At 40.6% G+C, this 12,385-nt stretch overlaps 2 pseudogenes; both read right to left on the bottom strand.

Moving 5' to 3' along the window:
* LOC102489096 (trifunctional enzyme subunit beta, mitochondrial pseudogene) overlaps window positions 1-2,829 on the bottom strand; it is an 8,174-nt pseudogene extending 5,345 nt beyond the window's left edge.
* Window positions 1-12,385, bottom strand: part of LOC102483785 (translationally-controlled tumor protein pseudogene) — a 214,533-nt pseudogene that overhangs the window by 128,526 nt on the left and 73,622 nt on the right.

Genomic DNA, 12,385 nt, shown 5'->3' with positions numbered 1-12,385 from the left:
GCAGAGTGGCTACAGTGGGGAGAAAAATTCAATTTTCCAGAAGGCTAAAACAACAAAGAAGATTGTCCTAAAGCTTAAATGTGTTGAACCGAACTGCAGATCCCCTTCGGTAACAAGCTGCTCAAGCACAAGTATCTTTTTTTTTTGAGAAGTTTATGCTATAGGGCGTGTGCACTCACCAGACAGAGAGACAGAAAGCGAGAAATCACCCCCCAGGGGGGATGACCACGCTGCAATCCCTTCTCCTCCACTCTCCTCTTGGGATCTTGAGCACGCACGCACACGCACCCGGCGTTGAGTTTTAAGCTACTGGGTCCAGGAAGGTAACCACAGTTGACTATATGGGAGTCCAGCGACATAGCCATTATGCTAACTACTGGTCCTAGTGATATTCTTAATATAGTTTCTATTCATTTCAATTTGTAAAGGTTGGCTTTGTGTTCTATCATCTTTGAATGTTTCAATCTTTGAAAACATTCCATGTGGGGATAAGAAAAATGTCAATTTATAGTTGTTTATTTTTGGTTGTTGGGTGAAATGTTCTATTGATGTCTGTCAAGTTCATTTGACTTATTGCATCATTGAGATCTTGTATCTTTTTGTTTACATGATCTGTCTAAAGGAGTCAGTGGGATGTTGAGATCCACAATTATGGAATTGTAATTTACCTCTCCATTTAGTTGTAAAAGTATCTCTTTCTTGCATTTGGGTGTTCTAGTGTTAGGTGCATAGGTATTTGTAAATGTTATGTTTTGGTGTATCAGCCCTTTTAATCCTATATAGTGCCCTTCTTTGTCTCTTACCATTTATGTCTTAAAGTCTTATTTTGTCCAGTAGCAGTATTGTGACTCCAGCCTTTTGATTTCCATGTCCAAGAAATCTTTTTCCAGCCCTTTGCTTTCACTCTATTTGTCTTTATGCATGAGATGTGTTTCTTATAGGCAGCATAGCGTTCTTTTATTATCCAGCCAGCCAGTTTGTGTCTTTTAATTGGAGAGGTTAGCCCAATAATATTCAGCATTATTATTATTTGCAGACTTATCCCTATTATTTTGTTAGCCTTTTTAGTAGTTTTTTAATTTCTTTTTTCTGTCTCTATTTAAAATTTTCCTGATATAATACTACTTTCAGTACTTCTTAGAGAACTGTTCTAGTATTGGTGAATTCTTTCAGCTTTGTTTGTCTGAGAATCATTTTATTTGATCTATTTGAAGGATAATCTGGCCAGGTATAGTAATGTTGGTTGAAATAGTTTCTCTTCTAGTGTTTTGAATAAGTCCGTTCTTTTCTTGCCTGAATTGTTTTAGTTGAGAGGTCATGTGTTAGCCTAATAGAATAACTTTTGTAAGTATCTGGACGTTTCTCTTAATTTTTGTAGCATCTTGTTTTTATGTTTGATTTTGCCAATCTGGCTAAGAATTGCCATGGAGAGAATCTTCTCAGGTTGAATCAATTTGGTTTCCTTTGTATTTCTTGGCTCTGTATGTTTTCATATTTCTCTGGGTGGGGAATGTTTTCTGCAACTATTTCATGGAATAGATTTTTGATGTTCTTATTAGATTCTTCATCTTCTTGGATACCAATTGTTCAGATGTTTGGGAGTTTAACGGATCTAGTATTTCCTCATTCTTTGCTGTTAGTTTTTCATTCTTTTTGGTGATTGCATCTAGGTCAGAAGTTTTATGTTCTAAATCAGAGATCCTATCTTCTTCATGTTCTAACTTAGTATTAATACCATTGAGGGAAGTTTTGATTTCTTGTATTATCATCTTCTTCTCCACAAGTTTTGATTATTTTTCAGTGTCTATCTCCCACAAGTCATGGAAGGACTTCCTCATCTGGGGTTTGTGGTCTCTTCTCTTGCATCTCATTTTGTCACTATGAATATTCTGAATTCTTTTTCTGACATATCTGCAAGCTCTTTGGCTAATGAGTTGTGTTCCCTTGAGGGAGAAATAGTTCCTCCCCACTCTCCCCTATCTCATATGCCATTCTATTTTTTTTTGAGAGTTTTTTCTATAGGGCGCATGTGCTTGCCACAGAGAGAGAGAGAGAGAGACAAAGAGATAGAAAGCGAGAAAGCAAAAAGTCACCCTCCAGGGGGGATGGCCACACCACAATCCCTTCTCCTCTCGGGATCTTGGGCACGCATGCACACGCGCCCGGCGTGAGTTTTAAGCCACTGGGTTCAGGACGCAAACCGCGGTCGACTACATGGGAGTCCAGCGACATAGCCATTATGCTAACTGCTGGTCCCATCATTCTACTGGTTTTTAATAATCTGATGAAGTACACAAATCATCCTACTTTTTTGGATACTTCTTTAGTCAGTTGACAAGAAGAGTTCTTCTTCTCAGGTGTGTTCTTAGGTACAAGAATCCTCTCACAGCTTCTCAGAATGAGGTGGAAGTGGGTTGGAAATGGTAACTATAGGAATAAATGCAAGTTGTGTGCTGCACAGGCTGGTGAAATGTGGAATCTGAAAGAATCTGGCTCCTTGGGTCTCAGTTGCACAAGCAACTGGGACTTGGAAAGGCACTGAAGGAGCAGTGGAACACAAGAGGATCAAAAGACTCAAATGTACTTAGCAGAGCACTGACAGGAAGCTTCCCAGCTGCTTCCCTCGAACCCTGCTGTGCAGGCTGGTGGAATACAGGAAGGAACTGGGATAGCAGTGGGACACAAGATCCAACAGCCCAGGCCTGTTGACAGGAAGCTTCACAGTCACTCACCTTTGGTGGCTGCCTCCCTGGGACACTGCTGTGCAGGCTGGTGGAAATTAGAAAGGAACTGGAGGGGCGGTGGGACAAGAGGATACAAGGTCCACATCCCCTTAATCACAGGCACTCACCTTTAGTAGTTGACTCCCTGGGACATTACCATAGGTAGGTGGAACTTGGAAAGGCATGGGGGAACAGCAGGACCTAAGAGTGATTTTCTCCCATTTCTCAAGGCTTGACTTTGTCCCTAGACATCTGGTGAGGCATTCCCTTTTCTCATTTGGGGTAGGTTTCTGGCTTTTATGCTTGGGCACTCCGCTCTGGTATACTTTAGCTCTGCAACTGTTTTCCTCATTTCCAAAATTTTCTAATTTTGATGTGGTTGAGTGTTAACTTGAGAAGACTCACCTTAAGGTAACAAGATTACATGTCACATACCAATCATGCACCTGACAAACCTGCTCCTCCCTGGCTCTGGGGCATAGAGAGGTTCTGATCAGTGATAGAACCAAATAAGCAGCCCCAATGCCTTGCAGTATCTAGGAGCTGTGCAGGTCCTTCCAAGCGAATGTGGGAGAAATTCTGCAACCTTGATCGATCCTTCCTGGCTTTGGGACCCACACAGGGCCTGGCTGGTAATGGAAGAGCCAACTAAACAGCCCTGATGCTTTACTATCTCTTGATACTGTGGAGGTCTTTGCATGAGTATTTGGGAGAGGTCCCACAACCCTGCTCCTTTCTCCCTGATTCTGGGACCCACAGAGGGCCTGGCCAGTAATGGAAGGATCAGTCAAATGTCCCAATACCTTATCATCTGGGAGCTGTGCAGGTTCTTGCAAGAGTAATGTGAGACAGATTCCATGATCCCACTCCTTCCTCGCTGGCTCTGGGACCTGCAAAGGGCCAATGATGGAGACCCAAGCTAAACAGTTCCGATGTTTTACTGTCTCTGGGAGCTCTGTAGGTCCTAGCAGGATTATGTGGGAGAGGTTCTGGTTACTGCTTCTTCCTCCCTGGCTCTGGGACCCATGGAAGGCCTGGCTAGTGACAGAAGACTCAGACAAATGTCCCTGATGCCTTTCCACCTCTGGTAGCTGAACAGGTTCTTGCAGGTAGATATGGGACATTCCATGACCCTGCTCTTTTAGCTCTGGGTCTGGGAGCCTCAGTGGCCCTGGCTGATGATGGAAGATCTAGCCAAACAGCCCCAATGCCTTACTCTTTTGGGAGCTGCACAGGTCCTTTCAGGATTATAAGAAGTTCAGAAACCATTTCCTATATTTCCAAGTCTGTGTATTATTTCATTGTTTGTGTGTAAACCCACATCGGTTTTTATTTTCCATTCATATGTTAATGGACATTTAAGCTATTTCTGTATCTGGGCAATTCTAAGTAGTGCTGAAATGCACATGCAAGTGCAGGATCTTTTTAACATGCGGATTCAAATTCCTTTGGACATAGCCTTAGATCTTATGATAAGTGCATTTATATATGTATATATATGTGTGTGTATACATATGTATATATGTGTATATATATATATATGTGTGTGTGTATGTATACATATATGTGTGTGTTTCGCTATACAGAATATATGCTCGCCAGAGACACAGATAGTGAAAAATCACCCCCCCACCCCCCCCCAGGTGGATGGCCACATGGCAATCCCTCCTCCTCCAGGTCTGGGATTCAAACTGCAGTCAACTACATGAGTGTCCAGCAACATAACCATTACATCATTTGCTGGTCCCTTTATATAGCCTTTTAACTGTATTTATGATTCATATGGTTCCACAGTTTTCCAAAATGGCTGCTCATTTATATTCCCACCAATGTGACAGAGTTCCATTTTCTCCACATACCTACCGACACTTACCATCTTTGATCATTTTGACAAAATCCATTGTATGAAGCAGTGATATCTTATAGTGGCTTTCATTTTAATAACCTTGATTAGCAATTTTGAGCATTTTTCATATATCTGTCGTCCACTGCATGTCTTCCTTATACAAATGCCTATCTGTTGCAAATTTTTTTTTAGGTGGCACTAATTTCAATAATTTCCTTAGCTCAGGTTACTCACGGTATGTTAAACATGTAACCAGTTAAATTATTGATGCAGTAGTTTACATTTATTTCATACCAAGTTTTTAGAGTCTAGTTTGTGTTTTGCATTAATAGCAAATCTCAGTTTGATGTGGCACATCACCAGGAGTGGCTAACGGCTGCCATATCTGCCTAGGCTTCCTTCAGTTTTTCAATGAGCTTGTTTTCTTGCTATGAAGTTGTGTAAATTTCTTACATGTTTTGGATATTCACCACTTCCCTGGTGTATGATTTAGAAATATACCCTCTACATCTGTGGATTGTGTCCTGACTCTGTCTATTTTCCTGTATAGCAGCCTCTTAGTTTGATTTAATTCAATTTATTCATTTTTGCTTTTATTGCCTGTGCTTTTAAGTCACAATATAAGAAAGCATTAGTCAGAGATTTCCCATTATGATCTACAGTTTTACCAATTCACAGATCTTATTTATGAGACATTACAACATGGATAATTGATTCTTCTATGTGGTGTGGAATGTGGTTTAAATTTCATTAATCTATATGTGAATATCTCATTTTAAAACACAATTTACTTAAGAGATTTTCCTTCCTGTGTTCTTGCTCTAAAAACTGTGTGCTTTTTATTTCTAGGCTATCTCTTGTGTTTCACTAATCACTGTGTGTTTTTATACCAGAACTGTATTTGTTTTGGTTACTAATGGCTTTACATTATATTTTGAAATCAGAGTGTGATGCCTTCAGATTTGTCTTTGATGCTCAAAATTGCTCTATTTGGTGTTTATTGTGGTTATTTTAAATCAGATCATCAAAGTGTGGACTGATGTCTAGGTTCCCTATTTTTTTCTACTGATCCATGTATGTTTGTACGTTTCTATTTAAGTACCATGCTATTTTGGTTACTATAGCTTTTCTTGGTTTGTTTGTCTTGGTTTTGCTATAGGACATGTGTCCTCGCTGGAGAAAGATATGGGGGGTGAGGACAGGGGAGAGAGAAAGAGAGAGAGAGAGAGGTGAGAAATCACCTGGCAGTGGGGATGGCCATGCCAAAATCCTTAGTCCTCCACTCTCCTCTTAGGATTTTTGGCATGTAATCTTCCAGCCCAACACCTAGTGAAGCGAGAATCCATGTGGATCTGAGGTGGGCCAAGCCCTGCCCCTTTAACGGAAAAGCCTGTTCCAAACCTCGTCTTCTAGCCCAACGTCTAGCAAAGTGAAAATCTATATGCATCTGAGGTGGGACCAGCCCTGCTCCTTTAATTGAAAAGGATTCTTGGCATGCACACACACAAGCCCCCCCATGGTTCTCAAGCTATTGGGTCCAGGACTCTGTGGAGTCAGTCATGTGGGATCTAGCTGCCTCAACCTACATGCCACCTGCTGGCCCCTGGTGCATTTTTAAATCAGGTTGTGTGACAACTCCAGCTTTGTTCTTTTTACTCAAATTCCTACAAGTGCTCAGCATTTTTTATTCCATATTAAGTTTAAATATATTTCCATTTCTGTAAAACATAACATGGAAATTTTCATAATTGCAATGAGTCTATAGGTTGCTATGGGTAATAAATACATTTAAACAGTACTAGTTGTTCCAAACCATAAAGCCGAATTATCTTCCCATTTTAGTCATCAACTTCTAGCAATGCTTGATAATTTTCAAAGTACAGATATTCCACCACTTAATTGGTTTCTAATTTTTGCTTTTTAAAACAATTTTGTTTGAATTTTTGCCAGAGGGCATGTGCACTCACCAGAGAGGAGACAGTGAGAGAGAATGTGAGAAATAACCCCCCAGGTTGATGGCCATGCCACAATCCCTTCTCTTTCACACTCTGCATGGGATTTTGGGCACAAATGCATACACATCTGGCATGAATCTCAAGCTGCCAGGTCCAGCACTCAAACCACAGTCAGCCATGTGGGGATCTAGTGCCTTAACTACTAAGCCACTTGCTGGCGCTGGTTTCTATATATTTCTGTAGATATTTGAGTGAAGTTATTTCATTTCTTTTTCATCTTTTTTTTTTTTTTTTTTAAAGAGGGATTTTTACTATAAGGCACTTGTGCTCACTGGAGAGAAAGTGAAAAATCATCACCCTACGGGGATGGCCATGCCGTAATCCATTCTCCTCCATTCTCTTCTCGGAATCTTGGGCAAGCATGCACACACACCCGGTATGAGTTTAAGTCATGGGGTACAGGACTTAACTGCAGTAGATTACATGAGAGTCCAGCAATGCAACCATTACGCCATCTGCTGGTCCATTTCTGTTTCAAATAGATAACTAATAGTTAATAGAACCATTAGGCGTTTGTTGATTTTTGTATCTTGCATTTAACTGAATTTAAAAAATATATTTTATGAAATTTCTGGGGCTTCCTATGTATAAAATCAAGTCATCACAAACCATTTTTCTTCTTCCATCTAATTTTGATGCCTTTTATTTCTTTATTTTGTCTAAGTGTTCTGGATATAAGTTCTAGTATTACGTAAAATAAAAGACACGAGAGTTGGCATCCTTTTACTTTCTTGATCTTAGAAAAACCTTCAGCTCTTCACATTCTTCATATTAGCTTGTTATAACTTTCATTGTGTTGTAATACATTATTTCTATACTCAATCTGTAGAGCATTTTCATCATAAAATGTTTTGTAAATTCTCTCATATAGTGAGATAACAATGAGATTTGTTTTCAATTCCTCAAAACAGTGTACCATGTGTGTTAATTTACATATGATAAAACATGTAATAATTTTTGCATGCAAGGGAAACATTCAGCTATAGGATACATCCACTTGCCAGAGAGACAAGGAGAGACAGAGCTACAGGAGGGGAGAAATCACCCTCCAGAAATCAGTCCCAGGGGAGATATCCATGCTGCAATCCGTTCTCCAATCACCTGTCGGGATTTTTGAGCACACACACACACACACACACACACACACACACACACATACACAAGTGCCTGGTGTAAATTTTAAGCTGCCAGGTCCAGGACTTGAACCATAGTTGACTACATGGGAGTCCAGCAACATCACCATTATGCCATCTGCTGGTTCCGATTTTCTATTTCTTGAGGATCTGCTTTGTTTTCTTGGTAGCTGATGAAGCATTCACTTCTTCCTACTTATCTTGGGTAGGTTTCTGCTACTGTATGCTTGTATACTTGTCTCTGGTATACACCACACCAGTTTCCTCTTTCCAAATTTTTCTAGTTCCATTGTGTATGAGTGCTGACTAGAGGAGGTGTGCTATAAGGTAGTAGGTAGTCACATGTCAACACTTAAGCCTGGTCACCCTGCTCTTCCCTAGCTCTGGGACCCACAGAAGGCCTGGCTAACTTATGGAAGGACCAGCCAAGCAGCTCCAAACCCTTACTGCCTCTGGGAGTTGCACATGTTCTAGTAAGAGTATATGGAAGGGGTTTCTTGACTCTGTTCCTTCTTCTTCAGCTCTGAGACCCACAGAGAGCCTGGCCACCCAAAGGAAGATCCATCCAGACAGCTCTGATGCCTTACTGTCTCTGGGAGCTGCACAGGTCCTGAAAGGACTATGTGGAAGGTTTCATGACCCTAATTCTTCCTCCTTGGCTCTGGGACCCACAGAAGGCCTGGCTGGCCATGGAAGGAAAAGCCAAACAGCCCAGCCTTCATTGTCACTGGGAGCTGTGCAGGTCCTGGCCAGTCAATAAAAGGACTAGCCCAGCAGCATCATGCATCCCCCACTTTTTTTTTTTTTTTTAAAGTAGAGGCACTTATAACTTTTCCTCTTAGAACTGCTTTTGCTCAATCACATAGGTTTGAGTACATAGTGCTTTCATTTTCATTTGTTTCCAGAAAACTTTTAATGTACATCTTAATTTCTTCTTCAACTCGAAAGTCATTTACATCCATGTATTTGTACATTTTCACATGTTCTGGTGTTAACTATTTTAAATTCTATTTCATTATGGTCAGCAAAAATGACTTTTATTTTTTAAAGATTTTCTGATTTATTTCTTTGCCTAACATACAGTCTATCCTGGAGTATATTCCATTTATGTGCTAACAATAAGAAATGTGTATGCTGTATTTGGATGGAATATTCCATAAATGTCCAGTAGGTACATTTGGTCAATGGTACAATTTAAACCTGTTGTATAATTTTCTGTTGAGATGATCTGTTCCACACTAAGAGTAGGATGCAGAAGTCTCTATTATCACACTTAAGTATATCTCACCCTGTAGTTGTAGTAATGATTATTTTATATATTTAGGTGCTCAAGTTGGGTACGTACATATGTCTTCACAATTGTTATATATTCCTGGTGAATTTGTTAATGGTCTTCATCTCTGGTCACAGTTTTTTAAGTCTTTTATATTTGATATCTATAAAGCTACTCGTGCTCACCCAGCTTCCATTTGCATACAGTATCTTTTCCCATCCTTTCATATCAGTCTATGCATGTCTTAAGGTGAAGTTAAGTTTCTTGTAGGTATCATATACATGGGTTTTGCTTTATTATCCATTCATACTTTCAGTCTACATTTTTTTCAATGGTGACTTTCATCCATTTACACTTAACTATTACAGCTAAAACTTACTCTTGTCATTTTTCTAGGTGTTTTATGTTTTAAGAGATTTTCACCTATAGGGCATATATGCTCGACAGAGAGACAGAAAGCAAGAAATCACCCCCAGGGGGAAGCCACGCTGCAATCCCTTCTCCATTCTCCTCTCAGAATTCTGGGCACTTACACATATGCACCCAGCTTCAGTTTCAAGCATCCAAGTCCAGGACTTGTACTACAGTCGGCCATGTGGGAGTCCAGTGATGCAATCATTACACCATCTGCTGGTCCTGTCAGTGTTTTACGGTTTTGAATATTCTTTTATTGAGTATGATTGTGGCTTGGTGATTTGTTGTGGAAAAAAGAGCTTGATCCATTTCTGCTCTTTTGCGTAGTGTATCTAGTCTAGTTGTGTTATATATTTTCGTGCTGGTATTTATTGTCCTTTTTCCTCCCAAATGTAGGGCTCCCTTAAAGATTTCTTGTAAGTCTGCTATAGTGAAGTAAATTCCCTCCATTTTTGCTTGTCTGAAATGATTTCTCTTCCTCTTATGAAAGACAAGTTTGCTAGGTATGATATTCTTGATTGGCAGTTTTAAATTAAGAATTTGAAATATATCATCCCAATATCTCTGGGCCTGTAGTCTCTGTTGAGAAATACAGTGGTATTCTGATGACATATCCATTATATGTAACCTGATGCTTTTCTCTTGCTGCTTTAAAAATTCTCTATCTTTGACTTTTATAATATGCCTCAGTGAGGACTTCTCTAGGTTGAATCTGGAGATACTTGAATTTTTCTTATCTGGCTGTAGATATCACCTTTCAATACTTGCAAATCTGGGGGCTTTTATTAAATACGTTTTCAGTCTCTTATCTTTTCCTCAAGAACTCCCATGTGAATGTTCATTTGCTTTACGGTATCTGATAAACCCCAAAGGCTATCTTCAATCTTTTTCATTCTTTTTCTAATCATTTTCCCCTGACTGGGTGATTTCCAAGGATTTATCTTCCTGGTTGAAATATTTTCTTCTGCTTGGTCTAATCTACTGTTGAAACTCCCTATTGTATTTTTAATTTCACTTACTGTTTCATCTTGAGAAGTTTGGTTTGGCTAATTTTATGACTTTATATCTCTGATAAATTTCCTTTTGAGGGAAGAGATTCTTTTTTCTATATGTACATGCACTTGCTGGACAGACAGAAAGCAAGAAATCTCCCCCGGGGAGATGGTCATGACACAATCCTTTCTCCTCCCTCGATTTTGGGCATACACCCACACATGCTCATTGTGAGTTACAAACCTCTGGGTCCAAGACTCAAACCACAGTTGGCCATGTGGAAGTACCGCACCTTAACCACTACACTACCTGCTGGCCCTTCTGATGAATTTCTTATATTGTTCTTGTAATGTTTCCTTGATTTCACCAAATTGCCTATCAATATTTTCTTGTATCTCACAGGAAATCTTCAGAATTACTATTTTCAATTTCCTTTCAATTATTTCAAAACTTTTCTTATCTTTGGGATCTATTACTGGAGAACTGTGTTCCCTTAGAAATCTTAAATTCCTTTCCTCATTCTTGTTTCTGCATCCTTACATTGGTGTCTGGTGGAATAGTCACCTCTTCCAATTTGAGTAAGTAACTTTCTCTGTGGAGGGTATTTTCTTGAAAATGTGCCCTTTTGTGTTGACTAGGTTAGGGTTTCGGTTTTGAGTGAACATATTAGTGCAGTCTTTGCAGATTTTATCATCTATTCACTAACAGTGGCACTCAGTCGAGTGCCTCAATATTCTAGACTGTGAATATTTATGGTAGTAGTGGTACAGTTTTCTTGGATGGGGAATCACCAAGTGAGCTCCCTGGCCACAGGTAGTGGTAGGAACTTGGGGTGTTGGCCTGTAGTCTTGTGTGGCTGTCAATCCCAGAAGTGAAGAGAAAACACTCATTCAGAATGGTAGGACCAAGAATGCTAGCCTGTGAACTCTGAAGGACCCTCAGTGGGGTCAGGACCAAATGCACTGTCACTATGCTGGATGCTGAATTCATCACAGGTCAACTGTGGAGGTGCACAAAGCCTTGAGGGCTCCTGTGTACTTAAGTTCAGTTTATATCAGACTCATCACCTCTGTGTAATAGAGCCTTACAACTCAAGGAAGGCTCCCGTAGAACGTCAGGGACCTTATTCTGGGGGTGCTATGTGAGCAAAGGACAGGGCAAGTTAGGGGCTGTGGGGGCTGAGGTTGGAGAGACCTTGCAGAAGCCAGCAGCAGTGTGCTCAGGATGTCATGTAAGACAAACTATGGGGCAGTCAGGCAGAGATTTTAGGATCCCTACAGAAGCCTGAGGTTGTGTGCCTATGGCAAGCCAGGGGACATGGGCAATATGCTCAAGCTGCCTTATGAGTTGGGACCCAGAGCATCCAGTCGCAGAGTACCCCTCAGGAATGAAGAACTATCACTCAGGAGTAAAGAACCATGCAATGGGGGGCATGCCATGAGCTGGGTTTGATATATCCTCATGTTTAATTACTTATTACTTAGAGCAGTTCTGCTGTTGCTAGAGCAGATTTCACTCCACCAGTTGCTCTGTTTCAAAAGGGCACGGTTCTGTCCTTCAGAGCAGTTCTGCTGTGCCAGTCTGTCTACACTCCAGAATGTAAGGCTCTGTGAGCTTGAGTGCCAGGGTCATAGCCTTATTGCTCTGTCCAACTGAGGAGGTAGCTGCAGCTCCCAATGAGGACTTGGTAGGATTTCAGTGGATTCTCAGAAATGTGAAGACATGCACGGCATTATTTCTTGGTACTGGTTCTATGCGAGCAGGATCTTTGTTGTGAAAATGATGTGGCTATGCAGCACCCTGGATCCTGGGAAGTGAGGTTAACCAGATAGGGATCTTTTCCTGGAGTTCTGCACCTCTGATTCCCAGGAACTTTTCTTCATTAGGTCTGGAGTCATGCAAAGTGCTATATTCCCAGTCTGCTAGAAGTGCCATCCATGAGGCTATAGGGGAACACTCACTGTCCCAGGAATGGGGAGTTCCTGCTG

The sequence above is a fragment of the Tupaia chinensis genome, unplaced genomic scaffold (genome assembly GCF_000334495.1).
Source record: "Tupaia chinensis unplaced genomic scaffold, TupChi_1.0 Scaffold145156_1, whole genome shotgun sequence".
Lineage (NCBI taxonomy): Eukaryota > Metazoa > Chordata > Mammalia > Scandentia > Tupaiidae > Tupaia > Tupaia belangeri.
This window is presented reverse-complemented; position numbering and strand designations above follow the sequence as displayed.